Below are 14,744 nucleotides of genomic sequence, written 5' to 3' on the forward strand. Positions count from 1 at the left end.
GAGAGAAATGGTGTTCTCAAGACTGGCAGCAGGGATGCCAATAACTCAGGCAATTCTCTGTCAGCCTAGTGAGGTTTGCACAGATTAGACAAGATAAAAAGACCTCTAGGGCAAAGAGAAGATTTTTCAAGCTCTTAAGCAATCCAGTATCACCAAGGGCAGAAGGCAAATATTTGACTGCTTTCTCCAGGGTGAGTGAAGAAAGACAAGGTAGGGTTCCCTGCTAGTATTCCAGAGTTCAGGATGAGGTTTGAAAGTGCTTCCCATCCCAACAAGATTTTAAAAAATAAGTCATAGTTTCATGTGCACAGTATGAGACATCTGAAAGATGACAGATTAACTACGACCCTGAGTGTTTGATTTCTTTAGCTTCAATCATCTCAACCTGGACAAGAAACTTGGAGCTGGGAAAGTACTCAGAATTTCTACTTATGTTCTCAAGGATAAAATTAATAATATATACTGTCTGTTTTTCTAATCCATTACATAGATATCAGGACATCCCCAATTCCTTGTGCAACAACCTTGTTTTCATGCAAAGGAATGTCATACCTTGAAGGAGGACATATTTAATAGTAGACACCACTGTAGTTTCATGTTAAGAAATGTGTTTAAAACTACTTTCTGTCATTGACTTTTTTTTGGAGTTAAATTATATTTTGGATTGCAATATCTTACCACAGATGTCCTGGGTGTTAATGCAAGTTACTTTAAATATATATGTGTTTCTGTGTGTGAATACACACTATTGTATTATTGATATATGTTGAAAAATGTGAGGCTATATACAGAGCAGTGTATTTTCCCTACAGTGAAGTAACTTCTTCATCAGTACTGGACACCATCTGTAGATGGCAGCTCACAAAAATGCGACATCCTAATATGGCCCTTAGTGAAACGGATCTTTAAGTTTTTGGTCTTGGTTTTGTTTTTCTCACAAGTTAACATCATTAAGCATTTTCATTAGGACATGCAGAGAGCAAGTTCCTTGAATTTGCTGAGGGTGAGTCAGGTAGATATGGTGAAAGTTACATCTAACATAAATATATTATTATTTACAACATTGTAAAAGACAAACCCTCAGGTTTATACCCAGAGTTAGAGACCAGATGTAAAACTGTGTTTGCCTAATCTGTCATCTCTTTCTCCCCAAGAAAACTTGTGGTTTTTTGGTTTGTTTTTAATATTTTGATTCTGAGCTCTTTTGAAGGGGTATGTGTTTTTTTTGGTAAATATTTTAAATTAAATGCTACATGTGATTCACTGTAACTGAAACATACCTGAAAAACTGTGTGTTACTTTTCAAGGAAAATCTTGTGTTTTCTAGCAAGTTAAATCCATTCCATAAATGCTGATGAATAGAGAAATATAATGCAATATGTAGGTGGCTGTTGGTAGATCAAGATGGTTTTACTCTAAGTCTTTTAATGTAATAACTATTGTAACATTGTTTTGAAATGTTTTGCAAAATTTTGTAACTCAGAGAGAAATAATCCAGGGCTCAAGGAAGACAGAAAACTTCAGTGTAAGAAAGCCAATTAATATATGTGAACATTAAAACATTTGATTAAAAAGTATTTTGTTTCCACTGATTAAAAAAAGGAATCACAGAAGAGTTTGTTCAGACTTGTATAATAAAAAGTGTCCTTTTAGTTTTTAATACAAAATCATCTGTTTAAAAGAAAACGTACCTTTAAAAGAAAACAAACCATTTAAAAAGTCTCAGAAACTTCTAGCTGATCAACAGTAAGTACTGGTCCTCAGTAATAGATCAGCTGTTGCTAATATTTTTTTATGCAAGAGCACTTGGGATCTGGCAATAACACTTCAGCTCAGAAACCACTTTGTGATGACAGCTGGCAAACACCTTCTTTCTTAGTGTCAGTCCCAGTGATACACTTGGAACATATGGTGGAAGATGAAAAAAGTACTGTGTGGACAGCTCAGAAAACTCCCAGTTTGTAATTTATTTTTCAAGATGAATTAAATTTGTTTGTTACATCAAAAATCACCAAAAAGAATAGCATGAAAGACAAAAGAACTGGCCAACAATTGCAGTTTGGAAACAGTGTAATTCCTCTGTGTGTTGCTCTGAAAATTGTTCCTTTAAGAATAGCAATCAGCAGTCTTTGAAAGGTCATTGTAAAGTTTTGGAGACAAATTATTCTAAATGACACAGTTCAAAAGGGAATGAACTATGTAAGTGAACTGGTAAGGTGTTATCAAACAGGCCCAGAAGACTGAAAATTATCGTACAATCAAGAACAAATCACCCTAAAGTAACTTTCATTATATGATGAGCATTCTTTTTTTTTTCCTTTGCAGCTTATTACCGTTCTCATTCTTCTTAAAAGCCAAGCAGAAATTTTGTAAACATTGATATGTATTAGAGTTTTCCAAAGTTATTCCTGTCATAATATCATATCACATGGAAAGTATGTAGTTGATGATTGGAATAATTTCTATGTTGTCCATCATGCACTGTGGGCCTGCACCTAGGTAATCAAAGGATTTCCTATGCCTACCACCTTTATCCAGAGATATATCTTTTTGGAGCACTGTGGCTTGTCTTTCAAGATCTGTGTTAGCTGTTGTGTGATTCTAAGATGTAGTCTTTTTATTTATTTTAATCCAAAATATATGCATATATGTGTGTATATAAAAAATAAATATTATTAATTATAAAATACTCTTTGTAGATATGTTTCAAAGTTTAGAATTCCAAAATAAAACAATATTCCCAACAGCATTTTCCTCATTTAAAATTATTCACATGCATTCCCCAGAGTATTGGGAAAGCAGATAGCAGAGGCTTTTTATATACAGCATATAATTGACAAAATCAGGTTCCCAGCATACAGATAAAAAGGTGTCCCATTTCTGCTGGATCCACTTTTTCAAAATGTGTGATGTGTTCTTTGATTCACTCACTGAGTGAATCAAATGCCTTGGGAAGAGATGGGATAATTTTGGGGAGGGAAGAGACTGGTATTTCAGGAAAAGTGATTACTCGGTATCCAGAGACCATCCAGGAACCAAGTAAAGGCAGTATGTGTGTGGTCTGAGGTCAACTGTCCCCATTGTTCAGTCTAGTTTGTCTCTCAATAATGAACTAGTCATTCTGCAAGCTCTGCCTTTGTAACAGAGCCAAGAATAGAGGATGCTCATTATAAACAAGTATCCAGCCGATACTCATATTTGCCCCTACTGAATTTCATGGATGTTAAACTATTGTCCCGAAAATGATATTTTTTTCTTATCTGTTCTGCCCTCTGAGGGACAGGGAAGTAAGGGTCTTCCCTCACATTAGGAGGGATGATTCCTTTGTTGTGGAAATGTTGGCAAGTCCAGATATTCAAACTGGAGAAAGGTTTAGACTATGGAGTCTGGCATGCATGGTGTTGTAGCTATCAACACCTAGTTTTGCCTCTGAAGCAACAGCAACTACACCTAGGGCTGAATTAGGCTATGTTTAGGTTATTTTAAGTTTCAAAAGGGATATTCCTAAACCTTTAATCTTCTAACACTATGTCTGTTGCTTTGGAGAGACAGTGAGCTGTGAGTAAAACTATTTAGCAGTTTCTGTCAAAAAATTTGAAACCCCAATGGTTATTTGACATAAGTAGTTCAGGGATTTGTTTGTTTTTTTATTTTTCTGGACAATTTTTCAAGGCCAGAAGTTATTGTTATTTGATAAATTTTTCCTTCCTTAAACAGCACTCTGAAGGGACTAGGTTCAGTTTTGAGCATTACCTCAGATAGTTTTTATAAACATTTTGGGAGATGGTGGCTGGCCTGGTTTTGCTGGAAAATACTGTTTCCTTTTTGTGAAATTTTATTCTAAATTTTTATTTGAATTGAAACTTGTCATCTTAAGATCCTTGAACACCTAGAAGCCTTCCAGAACAAGAGAAGATAGTACAACTCTGTGTTTAATAGAGATGTACTTTTATCCCTTTTATTCTTTCTGGCTAGAGAATTTCCTGTGGAAATAGGCTCCATATTCTAATTCCAAGTTAAATGAGAAAGTATTTCCTTCTGCTAACTTTAAACAGGTCATAATAATTTCATGTTCTTCAGAAAAAGAAATAATTATAATTGTTACCTATTCATTCTCTCCATGCCATTTGTGGTATGCTTTCCTTTTCTAATATCCTAATTTATTTCCTTCTGAATTGGTAGAGCCCTAATATTTAGTAGGTCTGCTACACAGCTGATCAGTGGCGTCATTCCTGTTTTTCTTGGAGAGAAAATGCCATAGATAAGTTTGTTAACAAGATCCTTGTGTTGTCCTGGTCTGTGTTAAACTTGGAGCTGGGATTAGAAACAACTCACCTGATTTCAAGTGCTTTGATGCAACCTAAGAGCAAGGATACTCCTGTGTGTACTTTTCTCTTACCTTTTAAGTTTTAGTGCATTAGTGGAGCAGAATATTTGTGGTTGTCCAAGAAGAGTGCAGGTCTGATTCACACATACCTGTCTGATCAGCGAGGGAGCTGTCACCTTCTGCAATCACAGCAGTTTTCCACTCACCTTCAAGGGAAACCTGATAATGACCAAACTGCAAAAATCTAGTCTGTGGTGAGTGTACATAAGCAAGTGTAGGTTTATATCAGATATTTTATGCCTGATTCTGCTTAGTTTTAGAATGATGTTTGAGCAAAAGTATGTAAAAGGAGGGGGGAGATCAGTATCATAGAACAGTGAGAACCTTGAGGAGCTCTCCTAGTGACATGTTTCACTGTACCCACCCTTCGGTCACACCCCCCGGCTGTGCTGTTCCCCTTAACACTTGGCATTAAGCAGACTGCAGGAGCCAACAAGAGCTGGCTGATGAGCAGTACACTTCTACAGCAAAAACAGCTGCAAAAAGGGAAAGAGATGAGACCTGGCACACACAGATTTCACTACTAGCACAGCCTGCTTCAGGGCAGAATTTCTGCTTGTTTTAAAGTAAAATAATAGTGTCTTTTTATCATAGTTGCAACTCTGTGGTGAAAATGCTTGGAAGCTAAGAAAGCTGGAGAAGTGCTGGTTCTAAATAGGTCTTTTTGAGAACTGTATCCCTAGAGATGTTATTCTCTAGGTGTATGGTATTCAGTATCATCATAGTTGATACTGATATTATGTTTCCTCGGTTCAATGGGACAAGAATTCGCTATATTTTCTGCTATGCACTTTTAGTGAAATAGAAATATCATTTCAAATATTTCTTTTTGAGAGTTAGATATTCTTTAATAAATAATACATGAATCATCATGTATTCAGGTCTTCTTTTTCACTCATTTGGGGGGGAGCAGAAGAAAAAGAAGGAAGAAAAGTAGGGAGAACACTAATGAGGTGAAAGTTGGATGATTGTTTTCCTTTTACTTGCGGGGGGGTGGAATGGAGAACTTTACTAAAATTAACATTTTTTTTCTTTAGATTCAGTTTTTGTTCTGGACAGACCTTTTGTCTAGTTCTACAGTAGTGAAATGGATCTAGTTCACATCTCCTTACTTGACCACAACGGTCATTAGGCAGACAGAAAAATGTACCTGCCTAAGAACTCTGACTGGCTAAAGTGGTAAAAGATTGAGCCCATGGACTAAGACTACTGCCTAAGTTTTTTTTCCCAGAGTTGTGGTTGTTTGTATGTTTGCATTGTATTTAATTTCTGCAGCCCACACAGCAGGCTAGACAAACAAAAGAAGGATAAGTAGGTCTGCAAAAATGCCACTGTCTAATGAAAAATACTGTAGGTCTGCCCTCTTCTGGGCAATGGGGTTCCAGAGCCTGCTGTGACAGAAGGTTTTTGGTTTCCTTGATACTCTTTCGAGCCAGCTGTGTGAGATATGTAGGCCTGTGAGCTGAGACAGCTCCTCCTGTCTGTCCTTCCTGCTATCTCAAACTGGGAGACTGTCTTTCTCAAATCTATTAGAAATTAACAGAAGTCAGAAATTAGAGATATGAGGTCATCAGCTTGCTGGGAAAAGATAAGCTCTGCCCTCCTTCATTGTGAGCTCCTGTGGAACTTGGAGTGCTCCTCAGGAAATGCTTTAGGGTATGGCTAACACAAATCCCAATCTCTCCATGTGTTGCATGTTCTGCCCAGTCTTGAATGTCATAATACAATATCTTCTCACAGGTAACATAAATATCTGTGTTAAGCCTGGATCAGTATAAAAGAATCATAGGGAAAAAGAAAATCCAAAGAAGGAAATCTCAACTTAAAGACTTAGCATAAGGAAATAATCTCTTTAATTATGATGTGCAGTTTCAGAAGGCTCATTCTGCATCCTGAAACCCAGGAGCATTTGCTCAGGGCCAATAAAAGTTAACTCTTCCTGGCTCTACCATGGGTAGAGTGAACATGAAAGCATTTCACTGTCTAGTTATTTTGAAATCTTCTATTCAGTTGCTTGACACATTCTGATTCTCAGTTGCAACCATTTTAAATCCTCAGTTTTACAAACATAAAGGTGGGGTTTTTTTGTGAATATTCCCTGCTTGAGACCACCAGGCACTGGGTCCACCTGAACCCAGTCACATTTGCATGGCTCTGCAGTAGATTCAGGGTGCAGCTCGTGCTATGAAATGGCCTGGTTGGCCTGCCTATGTTTGCTTGAAGGGACATTGTTTGAGACCCAATTGCTGGATTATCCCAGTGTCTGTGAGGGATGTTTGCCATTCCACATCATGCTCTGACATCTTGTTATAATCTACCTTACTTCTGCACGTGTTGCAAAGACTTGGCAGTTTTCTTCTCACTCACAGTGTCTGTGTATCTGACTATGGCAAAGAATGTCTGGAACTAAGAACATTCACACCCCTCATTTTCTTTCTGTGAAGCTCAGTTTTCACGGCTGCTTTCCAAAAAGACAATTTGCATATTTCATCCATTGTTTGTAAACAGATTATAAGGCACTCGTTTGTGTGCTAAATCACAGCAAACTGTGCTTTGCGAATTTGATTCGCATCTCCCCTTCATTCTAACCTGGCTTAACTCCATTGATTTCCTTGGAATTACTGCTGATTTATGCTGTGAAAGTGAGGGGAGAATCCAATGAGAAAATTTCCCTTTTGCACATGAGCATGCCAAAAGAAGTCCTGATTTACCACTGTGAATCTCTTCTAGTGTAGTGCTGGCTTAATTTCTTTTGAATTACTTCACTGGAATGTTACTGCAGTGAATCAAGCCCAGGATTCACATAATTATCATTTTGTCTTTCTCCTCATTTTTTTTCTCCATGTGTATTACCTCACATTAAGACTGAATTTACCGTCTGCTTTGCAGGTGACTTGCACATGACTCTATAAGGAAATGCATTTTTTAAAATCAAAAGATCGGTTCAATGGAAAATGGCTACAACAAATCTTTGTTTCTGGTTATGTCACCCTATCAAAATAACCTGTAATTTCTCTTCAGTCTTTTTACAGTAGTATCTCACTGTGCACCATAATTACTGAATGCTTTTACTGTAACATAGTTTTGGTAATGACGTGAAAATGCTGCTTTGTCTGTCCTTTTATCTTGAGAAGGAATATGTGATAACTGCTCACTCATACATAGCTGTATTGAGCCCTAACTAAACAAAACTTAATTTTCAGGAGTCTTTTTCTGGTTTTTGTGCCTTTAGATATCTAATTTGTTGCAAATCCAGTCTGGAAATGAGTATACCCATGAATTTAAAAATAAAAAGGTGATACAAATTAGTCCATCTTTTTAAAATCCAATTAAAATCTATGCAAAAATTGATTATTGCCTTGATAAAATGACCCTGAGATTAGCTCACTTGGTTAGGGCATGATGCTAATAACACCAAGGTTGTGGATTTGATCCATATGGGCCATTCACTTAAGAGTTGGACTTGATGATCTTTGTGGGTCCCTTCCAACTCAGAATATTCTGTGAAAAATCAATATAAGAAACTGGCAAGAGTAACCAAAAGATTCATGTTATTAATCTTTGGCAGAATGGAGAATTTTCTGTTTGTATGAACAAATTATACAATTTTGTATCATGCTGTTTGCACTTTCTGCAGGCAACTTACAAAAATAATATTGATGAGGAAAATCTCTGCTATGCACACTTGGCAAATCCACAGGACTCACACACCTAAATTACTGAAGTGCTTTGAAACTATTTGTCATACACCCTACATATAAAACATAAGATTAAAATCAGCTTGTGGTTGTGTTTCTGCAGCTGACTTAGGTGGAAAGCACACAATCCCATGTAAAAGATTCCCTCAATTTCTCCTCTCCTAAGAGAGTCCTTGTGAAGAGCATAGGAAAATGCTGGTTGAGAAGCAGTAACGATGCATGGTTTCAAAGCACTACAACTGTAGTCACCAGGATGCGGGGCAAAATGTTGCTCCACACATCTACCGCTATCCCGATGTGACTCTTGAGGGACAGTTACCTGGATCCATAATTTAAGCTTTCACAAACTATGTCTAGGTCCCTTCTTCCTGTGACAAAGAACTAGTTGAAGCATAAGAAGTTAAAATGATACCTTATTAACTTGGTCATTACTGCACATACCCTAATGATTACAAGAAAATCTGGAAGCAGGGAAAGACTAAGAGTACATTCTCACACACAAAAAAGAGATGACCTCAATCTTTCACAAAAAAACCATCAAGGCATCCCTTCCATAGTATGTCAATGTTAACATTATTACAATGAAAAGTAATTAAACTAGAGCAATTTGAAAATAACTGCAACAATTCTGCCCGAACTCTGCCTAGTGAGTAACTAATGACAATTATTGCCACTTCTTAGTTAAGCTCCACACATCAGAGCTATTGAAAAACAATTTTCTTGCAGTCCACTATAAGGACAAGTATTCTAAACCCCCCAAACATGTTTCACAGGAGATGGCAATGTGAACACCTTTAATTTATGTTTTGAATCTATAATTTCATATGCTAAGTAGGGAGAATAAAGATATATTTGAAATGTTAAATGCTTTTAAACATTTCTTAATTTAACATGTCAACAGTATTTTAAATACTGCATCACATTTTCAAAGGAGCACTAATGTAGTTTGTTGAGTTACAGCCAACTTTGTACATTAATTTTCTCTCTCATGCACTCATAAACACATCTGAATTTGAACATGAAAACCATGTTTATACAGAAATGTGGATGGATGGATGGATGGATGGATATCTGGCTCCCTTAGTGGTTTGTATAAATAATATGTTTGTAAAAGGAGTGGAGGAACACAATTAAAATGAAGACTCAATTGTTCCTAAAGAAAATAAACACTTTCTGGTAGACTTAAAGTATCGGTTGGCATGTGCTGTTAACTGTATGTGTCCAATGTCTGGAAAAAAAATAAAAAAACAATATAAGAAAGGGAAGGAATATCTTAGTAAAATTTGGAAAAGTCTGGGCTGTCTTTTGGTTCATTCCTGGAAGGTGCAGGGCAATGCTGTTCAATTTCTGTCTGCTTCAGGACAGCATCTGTCACATTATAGGACTGGACCATCAGTGCACACATGGGATAAGCAAGAAGCAGTCCAAGTGAAATGAAATTGGTCTAATGCCAGTTTTGCAATAATTAAAAGGAATGAGCTATAGTGCAAATAGAAAACCAAATGGTGGGAGCTGCCATGGGACAACATGGAAAGCTAGAAGGTCAACTTATTTACTTCCTCTTTACAAGTAGAACTAATGGTATAGATACAGAGCAGGCTGTTTGCTTAATACAGTCACTTTCTGTTTGATGTATTTACCAGCAGGAATATCAACTTATGCTGTCTTCTAAAGTGTCCACTGTACCCCTTGTGCTGCCTCTGTTCTAAGACCAGTTGTAATCAATCAGGCTGATAAATGCAAGCATCTTTTCTCACAGCATCTAAGGTTTTACTGAGTATTTTACAAAGGAGAACAAAGGGTGTAGTAATGAATATGAAACAAATGACACACAGCACAGTAAATAAGCAATGGCACGGTAGGGTATTCATACCACCAACCTCAATCACCTACTAAGTCAGATTGTGAAGAGTCCCATGCTCTTTATCCAGTTGGTGAGGAGGGAGAGCTCTGCTTTAGGGCAATTCAGGGAAACAAAGAAAGTCTCCTCATCTACTCTATCACTTGTTCTAGATAATTTGATTTGAGTATTATGAATGCTTCCTATAAAGTAGTAATAGGTCTACTGCTGTAATGACTGGAACAGGCATCACAGTACCACATCCAATTGTTTTTCTTCTAAATTGTGGGAGAAATACTTTCGAATTCAGAGAGTTGTTCTAGCTAGAGGAGAAAACTGGGAAAAATCTTGCTGCCAATGCTGTGGTGGATTCAAAAAGGCTGGGGAAGCACAAGAAATTCTCAAAATGTTTGTGAACAGTATTTGTGTGGAAGAGAAGATATGTGTACAGGAAGCCATTGGTGTTACAAACCAGAGCTTTGTGATAGCCCTAAGAGCCCAGGTTTTATACCACAAAGCTAAAATACCTCTACAACTTGGGTCATTAGTTCATACTAAATTGAAACAGAAGGAGCCAATTCCACATTGGACCAGAAGGAGAAACGTTGTGCTGTGCCTGTTACATTCTGTCTCTATCAGACTGGCAGTAACATTCTGACACGATACAAGGGAAAGGAAGGGGTAAGACCTCTGGATTTGGGAAGTAAAAAGGGCAAGACTGTAAGAGTACAGGTATTTCTCTTGAAACACGACCGAAGGAATTTTCTACAGCACTCATACTTGAAAGGTCAGCTAAGAGTAGATGTGTAAAAAGAGTGGAGAAACTGTGAAAGGTATTATGCAGAAAGGAGAGTCTAGTTTGAGGATGCAGTAGAAATTATGTAAGAAACAACCACAGTTCTCGTTGATAACTAATATTGGTAACAACCTAGTGTGAATCTATATGACTGCCTATTTCTGCCAACGCTGCTTTATTCTGGCTACAATACTGGCCAGTGCTTTAGCGGCACAATCTGGCCCAAGATGGGCATTGATTCAAAACAGCAGACTCCCAAATGAAATGCATGGAAAGGGAAAAAGAAAGCAAAACTCCATGTGAAAGGAAAAAGATCTAAACAACTGATGGTCTTTCTGATCCCTGAATAGATGCCAGTTGTCCTGAGGCAGAGAAGTAGCCAATAGATAATTCCAAACTTTGAAAGGCATCCATATCACCACTCAGTCAGGCAAGGGAAAAAGAGACAACATATTAAAAAAAAAAAAAGGAGGGTAAAAAAAATACCCCAGCTCTCTGTCAACAGCCTTTATAAAAATGTCTCTTAAAATAAAATGGATCTCAGGATGGATTTCCACTCAGTCTGCCAAAACCACATTTACCCACCAGGTCTGTTCCCCACTCAGCCCAAGTTTACCAACCCACAGTAATCCTCATGGCTCAAAAAAGCCAAGAGGGATAACTAATGAAATTGCACTTATGTGAACTATGGCTACAAGCATGTGGGGCACACTCCACAGAGGAATAAGTGGGAAATTCATGCAGTGTGGGGGAAAGAGGTACAATCATCCACATTCACAGGGTGAACAAGCAAGCTTTCCAGATCAACTGGCTCCTTCCTGATGAGAGCAGGACGCAAGCCAGACATGTCACTCTCGCTTTCTGCCTCTTTTATCTCTTGCCACAACTAGGGACTGCAGAGAGGAGATTGTTCTGGCTGCAAGCGAAGGGACACAGGTGGTACCAGCAGCTGCAAGCTCTTTAGCTCTCACTGGCTCCACTTATTAGAACATGCATTGTATGTTTAATACATTGCTTCTCATTGTGTGAGAGCAAGACTTGGAGGCTGGTGGTGCTGCACCATGGTCTCTTGTATTGCTGGGGAGGGAAGGCAAGGTGGAGGCTGCTCCTAGTTAGAGATAATTAGAAGCTAGGGCTCCTGAAGAGAATTTGGTAACTCCTCAAGAAAACCAGCTGTTCTTGATTACAGTGATATATTAGTCACTCTAAGGTAGCTGTGCCAGTCAGCATTTTGCAAACAGCAAATAAATGCAGAAATATTTTCAAGCCATAGAACTTTGTGGGCACAAAGTTCTATGCAGGGCTTACCTCTGAGATGGTCTGATTTGTTTGTTTATTTTTTTTAAATTGCTGGCTATAAAGAACAAAGGATCTGGGGAGGCCTGAGTCAGGTATCTTCCTTTTATTTGTTTTTTACATCTAGAGATCACCATACTTTTAGTTTTGACAAACTCACTCTGTCTGTGACAATGCTGTTCACCTATAACACATATGGGGGAGGTTCTACCAGGAACAGTATGATTTGATTCAGTTTCAGTTATCACATGCTCTGATTATTAAATAAAATTTTATGAACAGCTACTGACACCTGTGGGAAACTGCTTTTCATGCTGTTGATTTATGGAAATATTATGTAGAAAATACTGTTTTCTCCTTATAATCTAAAAATCCAGTGGATCATGATCTATTACTTTTTTCAAAGTTTTAAAATAAGAATCTGGGTTACTGCAGGTCTAGTACTTTGGAGCATGCAATTATTGGAATGTGTTTTCAGAGAAAATAATAACAAAATCTGGACAAAAATGGAGAGGAGGGGAGAAACATACAGCACAGGTTTATCAACGTAGATTGTTACCTGTAGTGAGTTTCTGCGGCTGGGTTTTGGTAGCAGGGAGGGGGGACCACAGGGGTGGCTTGTATTAGAAGTATGCTAGAAGCTTCCCCTGTCCAGTGGAGCCAATGCCAGCTGGCTCCAGGATGGACTTCCAGCCGCTGGCCAAGGCCAAGCCAGTCAAGAGTGATAGTAATGCCTCTGTGACACTGTATTTAAGAACAGAAGGCATTGTGCAGAAAGAATTCCAGCCAGGGAAGAGTGGAGTGAGAACATGGGAACAACAATGTAGACACCAAGGCCAGTGCAGAAGGAGGGGCAGGAGGTGCTCCAGGTGTCAGAGCTGAGGCTCCTGCAGCCTGTGGTGAGGACCACGGTGGAGCGGCTCTGCCCCTGCAGCCCATGGAGGACCATCGGGGTGCAGACACTCACCTGCAGCCCATGGAGAATTCCATGCTGGAGCAGGGGATGCATAAAGGAGGCTGTGACCCCGTGGGAGGCCCAAGATGGAGCAGGGTCCTGCCAGAGACCTGTAGCCTGTGGAGAGGGAAGCCCACGCTGGAGCAGGTTTTTCCCGAGCAGGACTTGTGGCCCCTGTGGGGGACCCACATCAGTACAGCTCATTCATGCAGGACTGCACCTCATGGAGGAGTGACCCACGGGACAGCAGTTTGGGAAGAACTGCAGCCCGAGAGATGGACTCACGCCACAGAGGTCCATCAAGGACCAGCTGTTAATTCATGAATCCTTAGCTGGTTTTTTCTCTCTGCTGTCCAGTTGCAGAGGGAGAGTGAGAGAGCGGTTTTCGTGGGTACCTGCCATCTGGCCAGGGTCAACCCACTACAGTTACCACTCTAAACGGATACTACGTTTTGGTAAGATTTTCTTAGGCAAATGAAATGCAGAAGGTTTTGTCTAACTGGACTTGCATGAAGTATTGATATCACAGGGATGGAAAATTACTGAGGTATAAAGAGAGAATTTGATCAAGAAATTTGAAGTGGGTAGAATATGACAACACCTTGTGCTGAAAGAATAGGTATTGCAGTTACAGGTCCCTGCAGGCTCAGTCTTAGGACAGGTTTTACTTAGTACTTTCATGATTGACCATGTCACATGAAGCAGGAGCGTGTTAATGAAACTTGTTGAGGTTTTCCTAACCTTGGGAAACCTTGTCAAGGCTGAGGAGGTATGTAGGATACATACCAGAAAGGCAGTATAGATGGGAGTCTTAATCAATGGAGGGAGAATACTACGCAGGATATGAGCAGTAGCATGAAGTACTTGGTCATTCACCCAGGAAGCAACAAAAATTTCAAATGTTTTTTGTTAGAGCTCCTCACACAGAAATGACAAAGAAGAGAAAGAGTTTGGTGTATAATCAGTCAATGACATTGATGGCTAAGACCCGTCAGGCTGATCCTGTGGGAAAGGCAAATGCAGGCCCAGGATGTATTGACAGCTGAAAATAATCCAGAATTCTCAGTAGAAAATCCATAGCTATGTCAAATAGTTGAAAATAATTCTGATCTATAGAATCATGTTAAGCTTTGCTGACAAGATGAAATAGCCCCCAAGTTTCTGAAACACTTGAAAACAGGTACTCAAGTACCTGTTGAAATAATCAAGAACAATTTATTTGGCTCATTCTCCAGATAGCCAGATTTTACTTATACATTTGCTGTTCTGTTAAACCTAAATATAGCCTTAAACAAGTCTTCATTCATGTTGCATAATGACTATGATTTTCCCCCAAACTTCTTTCCCACTGTCTCCCCAAGCTCTTTGTGTGTCTAACTGGTAGCAGAGGGAAACAGCTGGACAGTTGTAAGGAGGAAAGATACTCACAGATGACAAGAAGAAACTGGTATTTGCTATCAGATGAAAATAAATTAGCCAAATGCAGTCAAACTCTTGATGGGGACTGGGAGAGTTTTTGCAATACCACAGCACTTAGCTGGCACGTAAACAAGACAACACACATCCCATGAGGTTCTTTAGTCTCCCACGCCTCCCACTCCCAATAAAATTGCTTCAAGACTATACAGCTTTTTTTATTTTTGAATGCAATGTGCAATTGTGTAATCCACTGTAGTACAGTTAACAGTCCTGAGATCTAATGAACCTCTAGGTTTTGTTTGTGGAGTTTTGTTACCTAGAAGACCTAGAAGATAAAAAATCTCATTTACTAA

The sequence above is a fragment of the Neopelma chrysocephalum genome, unplaced genomic scaffold (assembly GCF_003984885.1).
Source record: "Neopelma chrysocephalum unplaced genomic scaffold, ASM398488v2 Primary Assembly neopelma1_26b, whole genome shotgun sequence".
Classification (NCBI taxonomy): domain Eukaryota; kingdom Metazoa; phylum Chordata; class Aves; order Passeriformes; family Pipridae; genus Neopelma; species Neopelma chrysocephalum.